The 14,713-nt window shown below is 40.2% G+C and overlaps 1 pseudogene; it reads left to right on the top strand.

Moving 5' to 3' along the window:
- Positions 1-12,067, top strand: part of LOC110543279 (arginine/serine-rich coiled-coil protein 2-like) — a 59,416-nt pseudogene extending 47,349 nt beyond the window's left edge.
- Positions 12,068-14,713: the final 2,646 nt, after the last annotated feature.

The raw sequence follows: 14,713 nt of genomic DNA, 5'->3' as shown, positions 1-14,713 counted from the left end.
GCCCTGGTGCCCTGGTGCCCTGAGGCCCACAGTTCTATCAGAGGCAGTGAATCAGGCGCGCAGGCAGGGCTCTTTGTAGGCACCTGGGTTCCCTGCTCTGGCTCAGGGCTGGCTCCTGGGGCACCCACGGAACCCGAGTCTTTTCCAGGGGATGTCTGGGTGACCTAAGGTCGGTCCCAATCGTTTCCTGCTCCGTGGGGTTATCTCTTGACTGGAAAATCCAGTCTGTGATGTTGTGGGCCCACAGTTCAGTCTGGCCCACAGTGACCAGATCATGCTGGTGTGTAGCTCTGGGCTGGCGACCAAGCACCTGGCGGAACCAGGATCTCTTCTGCGGTTTAGCCGGGTGAGTTAAAGCTGATTGAATCCCCCACCGTGGGGTATCCTCTCACCTGGGAAACACAATCACTTGTGTTTTATGGCCACGAGTTCTGATTGCTGGTCACTGTGCCGATTCTGCTGTGCTGCTGCTCAGAATGAGAGTCCTCCCAGCCAAAACATGTCATTCTTGAACTCCCATGAACACTCTTGGATTCTCTGACTGCTATTGTTTCCAATGTCATCCAATGGTGGTTATATTTTAAGAGACTGGAAACCCTTTGAGTGGGATAATGCACATGGCTAAGCATTGAATTACAGAGTATTTCTGCAATATTTTCTTCAGTAGATAAATGAAACAAAGATACAAGCAACACTTCAGGTAACATAATGTTAGCTCTCATTGGAGGTGACTTAAAAGAACATAATTTTAGCCCTTAGTAATAAAAATATTCTGCCTGAATTTTCTGGATAAATGATTCTCTTTTCCTCTTAGTCAGTGTGGATGAATCTGTGTGTAGATAGGGTAAAACTTTGTGCTTTTTAAATAGATAACTTGCCATTCAAATGTTCTTGCCTACTGCAACAAATTCCATCTAAAACAGCCAACAAACAGTATTGACCCTACTGTTAGTATTAATTGTCCTTATGAGTAGTGAGGCTAAGCTGCTCCACACATAGTATCTGGTTACTTTAGTCAACTTGTAACTGGTAGGAAAAGTTCTACAGCACAGTAATTTGTTAAACTAACACTCCTTCAGATGCAACTTTTGTGGAATGGAAATGTACAGAATCAAAAAAAAATAGCAACAAAAAAAAAAAAAAAGACAGCACCCAGAACATTCAGAGAGAAGTCAAGAGGAAGAAAGGGGGTTCAGAAAAAAACATGGAAAAACTTAAATCAACATGTCTGCAACCTGTGTGATTCTATGCTCACCTAATTTGTGGAGTAACCAACATGGACCACTGACTATATTTCTTAAAAAGCAGATTTTTCAGAAAGCAACAGAAATTAAACCTAATATATTTTCAGGATAAAATAAATTCAGCCATCACATTAGTCTTTTGACTTCTGCCAATAGAGAAGATAGTGTCCAGGAGATTTTATATAGCATTGGGCCTAAATAGCCCTGCCTTGTATTTTTATTCTAAGATAGTTTGGACAAAAACTTGACTACCCATCAATTGATTACCAATTTATATACCCATCAAAAATTTTGGTAGATTACTATTTAGAGAACTTCAATGACATAATAAATACCTGTTTAGTCAGAAAGAGTCATCTTATTGAATTTCTACAATCATGATAGTCTTCTCATAGAGCTAATGTTCTCTCTCATTATCCATCTATCTATCTCTGTCAAACACACACACACACACACTCCTCTTCTGGTGCTGCTTTAAAATATTTGTCCAAACCTTTCCCAAATAAGAATTGTGGCCTCCATTTGCTAATAAATTACTTCTTCCATAACCAAGGTCAAGATTTTCTTGCTCACCCTCTCATCCCAATCCCATTTAATTCAACTTCACTTGGCACAAACACTACTGTTCATTTTTCACTGTATTAAATTTGCTCAAATGTCTCTCTAAGTTAGAGTGAATGTGTGTAAATAATGACCATCTACACCAACTATGTCTTGATGTGTTTGACATAATTCTGATTGCTGATCAGTGGCTCCTGATCTCTGACTCCAGAAGTTTGGGACCCATCTTCATAAATCCCACACCACTGCTTCAGGGCATTATTGTAGACACTGTCCAGATGTAAATAAAATTCCTAGTCTTTGTAATAATTACCTGTCTACTGTAATGTCTTGTGTTTTTCTGTAAAGATTTGCAATCTTCCTTAAACCTTTCTTCCAAAAACATGAGTAATTAGGCATCTATTTTAGATTTTGGACCAATAGAGAAAACAGGAACTGTATGCACTGCAAAATAACTACAAAGTGCTATGCTTCCACAGTTGAAAGAAAGATCTCCTTTCCATTGGTGCAGGGGTGGCAGAATGGTGGGCAATGAATGGCAATAAAACTATGTCCAGGGGAGATATTGAGGAGTAGTATAGGTAACCCAGGTGGGAACAGCACAGAAGTTCTAGGTTAGAAGGAAGTTGGTATGGAATGTCCAGAGCATGTGTATGCATGTAAATGAACCCTCATCTTTGCTGAAGATGCACATAACATTGACAACATATATGAATTCAGAAGCTTGAGTGCACATCTTCACAGTCGCTGCTTTCAGCTCAGATACAGAGAAATACTGGGATCCAAGGAGGCCTAATCTCTGTCAAGAATCCATATTGCCCAAGTGAGGATAAGGAGATGACAGAATCTTCACTGAGCCACATTCATAACATTCCCCAAGTTCATGCTAGGCAATGCTGGTCTGAGGATTAAGTGCTGGGGAAAAGTGAGAAAGAGAAGTAGTCTTCATGTTGAAGCTGATATGCCACACTTGCCATTGTCTTCTGGATTTGGTGACAGTCTTCATTTTCCTAGTCTTAATCAGTTTAATTGATACACAGAACTATTCCTCTGCTTTCCCTGGAGAAGAAAAGGACTCTGAAGTGCAGTCTTACAAATGGAAAATGACATTATCTTAATTTTCAATTTTTTATCAGCATCGTCTTAATTTTTCATTGATGAATAAAAAAGAAAACAACAAGAATTCTATGTAGCAGAGAAAGGTTCAGGGTTATTTTGATTAGTAATATGTTAAATGCCACTTACCTCAAGCCATTTCAAACTGCCCCTCATCCTCCTTATAGTGAATGATTCTTTCTAAAGACAGGGTGATCAGCTGATAATGGCTGCTGTTACATACTTATACACCACTTCACATTCTGTCTCGGAGTTGGCAGGAATGTTTAGGAGTTACTCTTCACAGATGTTTTGTCAGATGTGAAGGAGAAATAAATCATTCTCTTATAGACACTTTTGTTTTTTAGGTTTGAAATAATAGTGAGGTTTATTTTTTTTTTCAATGCAGTTTATTCAGGAACCTTGAACAATCATCTGACCCTGGGGAAAGCCAGCCCACAGCTTAAATAGCCTCTGGGTAGCCAACCCCAGCATGCCACGTGGACAATGCAGATAGGCCCACATACATGGAAGCAAGCCAGACCCTCAGCCTTAGCCAAATATGGAGTTGTTTGTGACAAAGAGCACTCACCATCGGGAAGGTGGAAGACGGAAACCAGCTCCATCTTTAAGGCTCGGCATTACACAGCTCTCTACAGTTCCCCCTTTTTGTTTTAGATGCATCAGGCAAGAGTAGAGGTCTGATCTCTGATATTAGAAATAAATTGGGACTTTGTACTGATGTTTATTTAGGTGTCATCCACCCAAAGAGCATCAGACCCGTCTGATACCTTTTTCTCAGAGGCGGGACCTGGGGCATCAACCCGCATGCAATCAGACATGCTCTTCTCTGGGTCCAAAGCGGATGACCCTGAGTGCAGTGCTTAGCCTCACCTCCTGAGTGTAACATTTTAGTTTTTGATGGTATCCAACCATGCTCGGGGAGAATGTCCTGCTTCAATGGCTGTAAAGGCCTGAATGGTCATGGCTGCATTACGCTGGTGTGAGACTCTAATCTTGCATATACACCACAGGCAAACCAAGGAGACCAACACCAGAAGGCCTGCTAATGCTCCCATGCCCACCCATTCCTTCAGATGATTCATGGCTACAGCAATCCATGATGATAATCCTGTGGCTAGTCCTTCATCCACTCTGGTAGAATTTACCGTGACAATGGCCACTCTCAGCTGCTCCATCGTAGTATTGAATTCTCCAGTCCAATTACCTAAAATATAGCTAGACAATTGTTTAGACAGATTTGCAGCACAGGAAAATTCTCATGTTGTATGCTAGTGACTCAAAGTCCAGCATATTTTCATTGACAGCCAGGTTGAGCGATTTGCCATAGGGTATCAATTTGCTCCTGCATGAGGTCAATCCTCTGATTGAACACCATCAAGCCTCCTTTTAGTTGAGCATTAATTCCTTTTTGTACATCTAAGGCATGAGCTACATTGGCTAAAACGTTATTCAGGGTCTGAGCAGTCTACACAGTATGACTCCTGGCTAATGCCGCGGTGGTAGCTCCAACAGCTGCCAATGAGATGGCAGTAACAATGGCGGCTGTAATTCCAAGATCCCTTTTCTGTCTGAAGAGAGTCATAGCGTGAGGGGCATCAACGGGCACAGGCACCCAGTGAGGCATGCGAGTAACCAACTAGTAAATTTACTAGCATTCCAGCATTGGGCAAAAAAGCAAGCATCATTACCACAATTACTTGGCTCTATCTGGCTAATAATGAATAAAAATGGGGGATATAAACAAACAGGTGTGGGCTTATAGGAAATATTATGAGAAGCCTTAACCCCCTCGTTGGAACATCCTGTATCAGTTCTAGAACTAGCAGTGGTGGTGTCCGAGGTCTGAGTAGGTTCAGGAGACCATTGCCCCCAGGGGCGAGATGTGCTCCATGCCAATTGACTAACTCCATGTTTTCCTCCACTTTTGAAAGTCATTTAAGGTTCTTAAATTATTTTTCCCTTTTTTTTAATTTTTCATCAATTACACTTTATTCATTCTGCATCCCCCCATAAGCCCCTCCCTCCTCCCCTCCCAATCCCACCCTCCCTCCTCCCTCTGCATGCATGCCACTCCCCAAGTCCACTGATAGGGGAGGTTCTCCTCTCCTTTCTGATCTTAGTCCATCAGTTCACATCAAAAGTGGCTGCATTTAGGCAACAGAGGAAAGAGATGAAATAACCTGTCAAGGTTATCTGGGGAGACCACATCTGTGGTGTACAGGTAATCTGTGAGTCTACATTTGCCTTCTCCACACACCCATTTCAGTACCTGTTAGAGTACTGTTGGTTCTAAGGACTCACTCTGTATTTTACAATTTCAACAATAAGGTGGCTTCCATGGAATTTAAATGAGGCTGAAATTAAATCATTTTGTGTCATCGCCAAGTAATATAAAACAATTCTATTTTTTAAGGATAATTTTCTTCTAGAGAAAGTATGAGATTATTTTATTTTAAAAGAATTTAAAACTAAAATGTGAAAATAGAATTTTTAATGTATCATTACATTTCTACATTAATATATAGCTCATGCTTCTAAGAGCATAATCCCAATAACAATGGGTCTAAATCTAGTCCACCAACACTCCTGTTCTGTCTGTCAAGATTGTCAGGCTTAGTAACTATACAAGACAGTTCAGTTCACACAGTCAAAGAAAGAGGCAGTGAACAAGTGGCTGAATACAGCCCAAGGTAACTGAAAAAAATGTACATGGCTGAATGCATATCTTCCTTAACTTGGAAAGGAAAAGAAGCACAAAGCCCAAGACTCACCCAGGAAGAATCAACAATATTATATTTTTAGACTGTTCTGGGGTATTCACCAGAGAAGATTACTCAGAATGGGTTAAAGCCAATAGAAAGTCTTTATTGGACAGCTATTAACTACACTGGGTGTTTGGAATTCAAATGTAACACTGAGCCTTTCTTAGGATGAACTTTTAAGCACAAAAACCATGTTCTAGACTCTGAGATTCCATCATATATCTATCAGAATGGGGAAAGAAACAGAAAAGAGAAGAAAAAGGAGAGATTGAAGCAGCTTTAGGATAGTCTTACCACTTTCCCCTAAACATCATTTCTGGCCTCCAAGATGCATTTGTGCTTTTGTATCTCACCAAGCATTCAAGGGCATTGCTCAAGGAACAAAAAGCAAAATTTTCTGAGTAAAAACAAGAAAAATTTCTTACTCAAGAGTTGACACATCCAAATTCAGCAATAAATCAGAAGAGACAGTTGAACTTGATTAAGGAAGCATTCTTTTTTTTAATAATTAAATTTATTTATTTTTATTAATTACACTTTATTCATTCTGCATCCCCCCATAAGGCCCTCCCTCCTCCCCTCCCAGTGCCACCCTCCCTCCTCCCTCTGCATGCATGCCCCTCCCCAAGTCCACTGATAGGGGAGGTCCTCTCTCCTTCCTCTGATCTTAGTCTATCAGATCACATCAGGAATGGTTGCATTACCATCTTCTGTGGCCTGATAAGGCTGTTCTCCCCTCAGGGGTAGGTGATCAAAGAACAGGCCAATCAGATTATGTCAGAGGCAGTCCCTCTTCCCGTTACTATGTAACCTGCTTGGACACTAAGCTGCCATGGACTACATCTGTGCAGGGGTTCTAGGTTATCTCCATGCCTGGTACTTGGTTGGAGTATGAGTCTCTGGAAAGACCCCTGTGTTCAAATTTTCTGGCTCTGTTGCTCTCCTTGTGGGGTTCTCCCAGATCTTACTATTTCCCAAGTCTTACATAAGATTCCCTGCACATTGCCCAACAGTTGGCCATAAGTCTCAGCATCTGCTTTGATAATCTGCAGGGCAGAGCCTTTCACCTCTGTAGCAGGTTCCTAGGTTCTTTCCTGTTTTCTTCTTCTTCTGATGTCCATCCTCTTTGCCTTTTGGGATGGGAATTAAGCACTTTAGTCAGGGTCCTCTCTCTTGATTAGTTTCTTTAGATGTACAGATTTTGGTATGTTTATCCTATGTTATATATCTATATGAGTATATAACTTGTGTGTGTTTCTGCTTCTGGGATGCAGAAACTCACGCAGGATGATCTTTTCCAGGTCCCACCATTTACCTGCAAATTTCATGATTTCCTTATTTTTCATTGCTGAGTAATACTCCGTTGTGTAGATGTACCACAATTACTGCATCCACTCTTCAGTTGAGGGGCATCTGGGCTGTTTCCAGCTTCTGGCTATTACTAATAAAGCTGCTACAAACATGGTTGAGCAAATGTCTTTATTGTGTACTTGAGCCATTTTTGGATATATGCCTAGGAGTGGTATGGCTGGATCTTGAGGAAATGCTATTCTTAGTTGTCTGAGAAAGCGCCAGATAGATTTCCAGAGTGGTTGTACCAGTTTACATTCCCACCAGCAGTGGAGGAGGGCTTGCCTTTCTCCACAACCTCTCCAGCATGTATTGTCACTTGAGTTTTTCATCTTGGCCATTCTGATGGGTATAAGGTGAAATCTCAGGGTTGTTTTGATTTGCATTTTCCTAATGGCTAATGACGTTGAGCATTTCTTTAAGTGTTTCTCTGCTATTCGATATTCCTCTACAGAGAGTTATGTTTAGCTCTGTTCCCCATTTTTTAATTGGATTGCTTGGTTTGCTGCTTTTAAGCTTCTTTGGTTCTTTATATATAGTGTATATTAACCCTCTGTCAGATAAAGGGTTGGTGAAGATTCTTTCCCAGTCTGTAGGCAGTCGTTTTGTTTTGATGACGGTGTCCTTTGCCTTACAGAAGCTTTTCAATTTCATGAGGTTCCGTTTATTGATTGTTGCTCTTAGAACCTGTGCTGTTGGTGTTCTGTTCAGGAAGTTGTCTCCTGTGCCAATGAGATCCGGGCTTTTCCCCACTTTTTTTTTTTTCTAACCGATTAGATGTGTCTGGTTTTATGTTGAGGTCTTTGATCTAACTTGGACTTCTGTTTCTTGCAGGGTGATAAGTATGGATCTATTTTCATTTTTCTACATGTTTTCCACTTAGACCAGCACCATTTGTTGAAGATGCTATCTTTTTTCCATTGTATGGTTTTGGTATCTTTGTCAAAGATTAGGTGTCCATAGTGTGTGGGTTTATTTCTGGGCCCTCTGTTCAGTTCCGTTGATCCACCATTCTGTTTCTATGCCAATACCATGCAGTTTTTATAACTGTTGCTCTGTAGTACAGCTTAAGATCAAGGATGGAGATACCTCCAGAAGATCTTTTATTGTAGAAGATTCTTTTAGCAATTCTGGGTTTCTTGTTATTCCATATAAAGTTGAGAATTTTTCTTTCCAGGTCTGTAAAGTGAGAAAATTGTGGAGAGAAAGAACTTAGGGAAGAAAACAGGAAGCTGCAAGGAAGCATTCTTAATAATCAAAAGTATATCTAGGTAAATTAAGTTCTTTTTGAAATACAACCATCTTAGGTTTTGTGTTTTTAAAATACAAATGCAACTAAAATACCTATGTCCTCCAGAATGTGCAAGACCATAAGACCAAAGGGACCTGCTCAGAGAGAAAAGCCAAGGCAGTGACACGGTGCATTGTTTGACACCCAGTTAGAGGGGCTACTGAGAAAAGCAAAGGGTTTGGTGGTCACCAAATGACCCTGCAATCTCCATTACATGGCTCATCTGTAGCCATGTTTCTATATTTCTGGCTACTGCCTGGATTTTAAAGCACAGTTACTCATCTATAAAATAAAGTCTATGATATCTATAGTGATGAGGAACCAATGAACATCCCTGAAATGCACCAAAAATGAATTTCCTTCTTACCACTGTCACACCTAGTCTATAGCATTGTTACATTTACTCTTTAATATTTAACCAGAATTGTAAATTAGTGGTAGAAGTAATTCTTTTATCATAATCCTTTCAACCATCATATGATTGAACTCCTGTGTTCCAGGCACTGTGCTGAGCTGAAACGTTAAAATCCCAGAGTGGCCATTGTTACGGCAAATTCTACCAGAGTGGACGCAGGACTAGCCATAGGATTATCATCATGGATTGCTGCAGCCATGAATCATCTGAAGGAATGAGCGGGCATGGGAGCGTTAGCAGGCCTTCTGGTGTTGGTCTCCTTGGTTTGCCTGTGGTGTATATGCAAGATTAGAGTCTCACAACAGCGTAATGCAGCCATGATCATTCAGGCCTTTACAGCCATTGAAGCAGAACAGTCTCCCCAAGCATGGTTGGCTACTATCAAAAGCTAAAATGTTACGCTCAGGATGCAAGGCTAAGCACTGCACTCAGGGTCAGCCGCTTTGGACCCAGAGAAGAGCATGTCTGATTGCATGCGGGTTGATGCCCCAGGTCCCGCCTCTGAGATAAAGGTATCAGACGGGTCTGATGCTCTTTGGGTGGATGACACCTAAATGAACATTGGTACAAAGTCCCAATTTATTTCTAATATCAGAGATCAGACCTCTACTCTTGCCTGATGCATCTAAAACAAAAAGGGGGAACTGGAGAGAGCTGCGGAATGCCGCGCCTTAAAGATGGAGCTGGTTTCCGCCTTCCACCTTCCCGATGGTGAGTGCTCTCTGTCACAAACAACTCCATATTTGGCTAAGGCTGAAGGTCTGGCTTGCTTCCATGTATGTGGACCTATCTGCATTGCCCACGAGGCACGCTCGGGTTGGCTACCCAGAGGCTATTTTAAGCTGTGGGCTGGCTTTCCCCAGGGTCCGAGGATTGTTCAAGGTTCCTGAATAAACTGCATTGAGAAGAACAAAAAAAAAAAAAATCAGAAAGGAGAGGAGGACCTCCCCTATCAGTGAACTTGGGGATAGGCATGCATGCAGAAAGAGGGGGAGGGTGGGACCGGGAGGGGAGGAGGGAGGGGCTTATGCAGGGATACAAAAGGAATAAAGTGTAATTAATAAAAGTTAGATAAAAAATTTTAAAAAAAATCCCAAGTAATCTGAGTCAGTGTCAGAGAAGAAAGGTTAACTGAAGCTACAGGTCAAATGCCACAAGATTGCACTTACATGAAGCTCTGAGTCAAACTAAAAAAACAGAAAAGTGATTCCCAGGAACTCTGGAAAGGAGGGAGTGGTCGGGTTAGGCTCAGACATCAAGCATTTCAAAAGATAAGTCTTTTACCTTTTCAGCAAGAAAGACCTAGAGAACTATCTTAGTCCACAATATCCTCACTGCAGAAGCATGAGTTTGACACCCAAAACCCATGTAAAAATGATGGGTGTGGTGGCAGACAAGAGTAAACCTGACACTGAGGAGGCTGAGATGAGAGGACCCCTGAGGCTCACTGGCCATCCTGCTAGCCTCACTGGTAAATTCCAAGCCAATGAGAAACTATGTCTCAAAGATGGTATTCAGCAATCCTCAGGATAACAACCTAGATCTTCTGGCCTCTACAAACATTTGAACATATGTGCCATGAACACCTGTACATATGTGTACATGACACACAACACACATGCATACACACAAATTAATTAATTAATTCAACATACAAACCAGTTATAGAGATGTGCTTGCTATACAACATCAGGGCAATACTGAATATTACATTTTATGCTTACAACTTAGTTAAGAAAATAGATCTTGCAATGTTCACAACAATAAAAATTTGTGACTTTTGAAAAAGCAAACAGTCGCTAATGGAATTCTGAGCCTGGAGAAACACCTAGGCAGTATCTCGTAAGAGCTTCAGAGGGATTGGGGATTTAACTCGGTGGTAGAGCGCTTGCCTAGCAAGCGCAAGGCCCTGGGTTCGGTCCTCAGCTCTGGAAAAAAAAAAAAAGACAAAAAAAAAAAAAAGAACTTCAAAAAAAAAAAAGAACTTCAGAGATCTTGCTGGCATGACTTCTAAACAAAATGGATTCTTTGGAAAATAAATAAATAAAGTTTCCAGTTTAGTGATTTTTAAGCCTCTCTGCAAAGGATCCAGGTACACTTCAAGTAAATTTGAACTAGACAGGAATAGAAAGCAGTAGATTTGGGAAAACCCGTAAGTACCTAAAAGCCAGGAGAATAAAACAGAAACTTATGTAACAGAAGAGCTCCTCAGGCAACAGTTAGCCATTAGGCCTCCTAGCTTTTCTATTGTCAGTGCTCTCAGAAGATGAAAGCCAATTCTTTCAGCCTAGTCCTGGGTTTCATCAGTGACCTACACCTACACTTGCTTTCCACACCTCCCTGCTTCCTGCAGTGTAAGATTGGATCAGATTTACAACACTCAGGCAACCTTGCTTGCTAAGGTCTTCAGGCACTTATGGGCATTGTAATAGTAAAGCAGTGTCCACAATGGTTTCAGCTAACAGGGTAAAGGAGATGCATGACCAACTTTAGTCGTTAGTGCTGGCAATGGTTTACGCCTTTAATCTTCTCTTTAATACTAATGTTCCTAAGCAGTCCAGTTTTATTCACAATAAAAAGTTTCTGTGTGCAATTCCCTGTTTTCCTTAAAATTACTCCTTACATTTTAGAATAACTTTGAATGCACTGGTAACTGTACTTACCTTCTCTACCCCTCACTTTAAACATTGGTGCACACTATTAATCTATTAATCCATGATAACTCTTCACAATGCTCCACTGAAAACACTATACATCCCCTTTGTAGCTCATATGCTTAAAATATCACATGAATATACAGATGTTGTTAAATTTCTCTTGGGAGATGAAATCTTCACCAGTGGAGAACCATCAGTCTAAGATAAAAATCATAAATTAATTTTTTTTAATTTTTAATGGGTAAAACAATATGAGAACATCCCAACTTGAAACATTGTTCAAGGTTTAATCATCACAGATAAGATGCATGTATATTCTGTTTGCCATTTCATCTGTCAGCCTCATTATTGTTAGTGTCATGTGGCTCCTGTCTTTGTAAGTTCTTCAGAAAGATCCAGAGGAATCTGGAAGCAGACGCTATCATGAATACTTACGAATACAATAAACTTATAAAAAGAAAACACTACCAACAACTGTGTGAAGAATAAAGTTGAATTGTGAATGACAGAATGTTTTGAAAGTATCAGGAAGCGCTTTCCCTGTATCATCTCCTGTAATCTTCAGGACAGTTTTTGCTCCCATTTTACAGGTCACTGAACCTGAGCGCCTGAGCAACATCAAGTATTTTGTCAAAGGTCACATAGCTAAGAAGAGACAAAACTTGTAATCCTACCTACTTTCCCAGAACCTAGATTCTAAATTATTCACCGTGTGAAAAAACATGATGTGTTCTCATGTGCATGCTTTTGTTCAAATTGCATCTCAACATTGCGGTAGCCAAAAAAATCCACACATAATAGAATAAAGGCCTTGGCACCTCTAAGCCCCATTAAACTCCCCCTTTTTCCATCTAAACCCCTTGCTATTGCCTGGTTTTCATTCAAACACTGTTAGACTGCATTTAAAGAGGTAAGAACACAAATTAAACCTGTAGAAATGCAGAACAACATGAAAGCAAAGGCTAAAGTCCTCCCCTGTGGTGGCAGCTGTTTGCCCAGAACCCTGGTTTAGCAGCAATCATCCCCATACAACAGAACTATGTGTTTCTGCCCAAATAAAATTTCTGTCTCTAAAATGTTATTATAAGCTTCATAGAATAATCTGTGTAAGGTCATATTTGCATAAATCAAGTGCCCCTCAGCCTGTACAGTGTCTTTTCAGCAGGATTAAATCACCATTATGGACAGTGATTAACCCTCCAGATTGCCCTAAATGCCAGCCAGAACTCAAAGAGGAATGTCTGGAAAATACAAGCAGGAAACTGCAGGCAGTGTTAATACCGTGCAAAATTTCAACTTACTAGTATAATTCTGTTTAGTAGCTTAGAAGGAACAGGAGGAACATTGTGTGCTGGTGACATGTGTAGCCTTCGGAGGATCATGCATAGCAATATTATCAGTGTCCTCTGTGTGAATCAGTCTCTATCTATCTATCTATCTATCTATCTATCTATCTATCTATATTTCTATCTCTATCTTGATCTCGATCTCTCTCTTGGTCTACTCCACAGCTGCTTTAGGAATGAGAAAGGAAGAGTCAGTCTGCGAAGCTGCAGCTCTCCAAGGTGTCCTTCAAAACATGATGATTTCATCTTTATCTGTAATACATGCTGGGATTCCCTTGTGTGCTTTGATTGGAGTCTCTGATGCTACACATACAGTTAAAATGCTGGAGTCATGTCCACAATTTACTTACTTGAAGATGGTAAAACTGGAAGATTCAGTACTTTGACTGGTGAGTTAAAGCTGGAAAGTAACAAACCTGAACTGGAACTCAAAGATTTCTATTCCTGGTTCATTGCTCATCCTTGAATCTGATATCTTTATCACATCCCTCCCCTCGAGGCTTGGGTATCTATACCGAAGAGTGAGCAGAAAGAGTGAAAAAGATAGGGGTGGAAGAGGATCTTAAGGAAACAATATTTTCAAGACACAACAGAACTGATGCACATATGAACTACCAAAGACTACTGGTAGCAGCAGATGCACAAGACATGCACAAGCTCAAGCCAGACCAATTCCCAGCACAAAGAAGGACAACTGGGTCCCTAGGCAAAAAAAAAAAAAAAAAAAAAAAAAAAACAAATTACAAAATCATAGCTTCTGCAAAATAGACAGCCAGTTATGTTCAATGGAGTGACACTTGGTATATCAACCATACTCCAAGGCAGGCTCCAAGGCAGAAGCTCTTGATTAACACAAATCGGACTCCATGGTTCCATAATTTGTAGTGGCATTTTTATGTTTGTTTATTTTAAGAAAGAGAAAGGACATGATGTTGAGTAGGTAGGAAAGGATTTGAGCGGATTTGGAGGATGAGGAAAAATATGATAAAAATATACTGTATGAAATATTTAAATTAAAAATATGCTTTTTTAAAATGGGTTATCAAGATAATTTAGTAGCCAGTGTGGTTGTGCGCACCTTTAATCCCAGCACTCTGGGAGGCAGAAGGAGATGGATATCTGTGAGTTCAAGACCAAACAGTTCTATACAAAATGAGTTCAGGACAGCCATGGCTACATAGAAAAACCCTGTCTCAAAAAAAAAAAAAAAAAAAAAGAAAGAAAGAGAGAGAGATAATTTAGCAAGTGAAAGCATTTGCTACATAAATCTCATGACCTGAGTTCAATCTTTGGAAACCATAGAAATGTGTAAGGAGAGAATTGAGTCCTCAAGGTTCTCCTGATTTTCACACCCACACTGTAACATATGTTCAGCTATATACACACACACAGTTTAAGTGAGCAGGCCAATAACATGGATATAATATAACATGTGGGGGCTTCAGAGCAGAAGTACCTCTGGTGAACTATACCTGATTCAAAATTCTATACTGATTAGATATAAGCGGTTACAATATACATGTAATCTGCCTTGTCTGATTATGTCAATGACCTTATTGTATTATAGTCTCAACCTTATGAAAGATATGCACATAATTTGTCTGTTTATTAAATCAGCCTTTCTTCAAAATAATAAGAAATTTTTTATCCTACTGGGAGTCCAATTCTTCCCATTTTTAAGTGAGAAAAAGAGAGCTCTAAAATTGTATCATGATATCATGAGTCTGTCAGTACCTCAGTCAGCCCTAAAACCATACCTATTGATTCTTGTGTTGATCCTAATCCAGTGTGGGTTGTTAAATCAAAGGGTTTCTAGCATTATCTCAGACTATTTGGATCTACTTACAGCTGTAAACAGCATATATATTGTACAAGAAACTCAGCAGCTCAAAGCAATCTTTCTTGCTTGATGGTCTAAACATTTGAAATACCACTAGAAACCTAACCTTTTGCCATACATTACTATGA

The sequence above is a fragment of the Meriones unguiculatus genome, chromosome 4, assembly GCF_030254825.1.
Source record: "Meriones unguiculatus strain TT.TT164.6M chromosome 4, Bangor_MerUng_6.1, whole genome shotgun sequence".
NCBI lineage: Eukaryota > Metazoa > Chordata > Mammalia > Rodentia > Muridae > Meriones > Meriones unguiculatus.
This window is presented reverse-complemented; position numbering and strand designations above follow the sequence as displayed.